Here is a 2,258-nt window from a genome sequence, read left to right as displayed (position 1 = left end):
CGTCTCGAATTTGAAGAAATGTTTTGCTAAAAAAGATCTCACTATTCCGTTAGATGAAATCCAAATCAACGAAAAACTCCAATTCATCGAAGAACCCGTCGAAATAATGGATCGTGAGGTTAAAAGACTTAAGCAAAACAAGATACCAATTGTTAAGGTTCGATGGAATGCTCGTAGAGGACCTGAGTTCACCTAGGAGCATGAAGATCAGATGAAGAAGAAATACCCACATCTATTTCCAGAAGATTCGTCAACACCTTCAACAGCTTAAAATTTCGGGACGAAATTTATTTAACGGGTAGGTACTGTAGTGACCCGAACTTTTCCATGTTTATATATATTAATTTAGATTGATATTTACATGATTAAATGTTTCCAACATGTTAAGCAATCAAACTTGTTAAGACTTGATTAATTGAAATATGTTTCATATAGACAATTGACCACCCAAGTTGACCGGTGATTCACGAACGTTAAAACTTGTAAAAACTATATGATGACATATATATGGATATATATATAGTTAACATGATACTATGATAAGTAAACATATCATTAAGTATATTAACAATGAACTACATATGTAAAAACAAGACTACTAACTTAATGATTTTTAAACGAGACATATATGTAACGATTATCGTTGTAAAGACATTTAATGTATATATATCATATTAAGAGATATTCATACATGATAATATCATGATAATATAATAATTTAAAATCTCATTTGATATTATAAACATTGGGTTAACAACATTTAACAAGATCGTTAACCTAAAGGTTTCAAAACAACACTTACATGTAACGACTAACGATGACTTAACGACTCAGTTAAAATGTATATACATGTAGTGTTTTAATATGTATTTATACACTTTTGAAAGACTTCAATACACTTATCAAAATACTTCTACTTAACAAAAATGCTTACAATTACATCCTCGTTCAGTTTCATCAACAATTCTATTCGTATGCACCCGTATTCGTACTCGTACAATACACAGCTTTTAGATGTATGTACTATTGGTATATACACTCCAATGATCAGCTCTTAGCAGCCCATGTGAGTCACCTAATACATTTGGGAACCATCATTTGGCAACTAGCATGAAATATCTCATAAAATTACAAAAATATGAGTAATCATTCATGACTTATTTACATGAAAACAAAATTACATATCCTTTATATCTAATCCATACACCAACGACCAAAAACACCTACAAACACTTTCATTCTTCAATTTTCTTCATCTAATTGATCTCTCTCAAGTTCTATCTTCAAGTTCTAAGTGTTCTTCATATATTCTACAAGTTCTAGTTACATAAAATCAAGAATACTTTCAAGTTTGCTAGCTCACTTCCAAACTTGTAAGGTGATCATCCAAACTCAAGAAATATTTGTTTCTTACAGTATTTTATCATTCTAATACAAGGTAATAATAATATTCAAACTTTGGTTCAATTTCTATAACTATAACAATCTTATTTCAAGTTATGATCTTACTTGAACTTGTTTTCGTGTCATGATTCTGCTTCAAGAACTTCGAGCCATCCAAGGATCCGTTGAAGCTAGATCCATTTTTCTCTTTTACAGTAGGTTTATCCAAGGAACTTAAGGTAGTAATGATGTTCATAACATCATTCGATTCATACATATAAAGCTATCTTATTCGAAGGTTTAAACTTGTAATCACTAGAATATAGTTTAGTTAATTCTAAACTTGTTCATAAACAAAAGTTAATCCTTCTAACTTGACTTTTAAAATCAACTAAACACATGTTCTATATCTATATGATATGCTAACTTAATGATTTAAAACCTGGAAACACGAAAAATACCGTAAAACCGGATTTACGCCGTCGTAGTAACACCGTGGACTGTTTTGGGTTAGTTAATTAAAAACTATGATAAACTTTGATTTAAAAGTTGTTATTCTGAGAAAATGATTTTTATTATGAACATGAAACTATATCCAAAAATTATGGTTAAACTCAAAGTGGAAGTATGTTTTCTAAAATGGTCATCTAGACGTGGTTCTTTCGACTGAAATGACTACCTTTACAAAAACGACTTGTAACTTATTTTTACGACTATAAACCTATACTTTTTATGTTTAGATTCATAATATAGAGTTCAATATGAAACCATAGCAATTTGATTCACTCAAAACGGATTTAAAATGAAGAAGTTATGGGTAAAACAAGATTGAATAATTTTTCTCATTTTAGCTACGTGAAAATTGGTAACAAATC

This window comes from Rutidosis leptorrhynchoides, chromosome 4, assembly GCF_046630445.1.
Source record: "Rutidosis leptorrhynchoides isolate AG116_Rl617_1_P2 chromosome 4, CSIRO_AGI_Rlap_v1, whole genome shotgun sequence".
Lineage (NCBI taxonomy): Eukaryota > Viridiplantae > Streptophyta > Magnoliopsida > Asterales > Asteraceae > Rutidosis > Rutidosis leptorrhynchoides.
The sequence above is the reverse complement of the archived record's forward strand: the minus strand, read 5'-3'. Positions refer to the sequence as shown.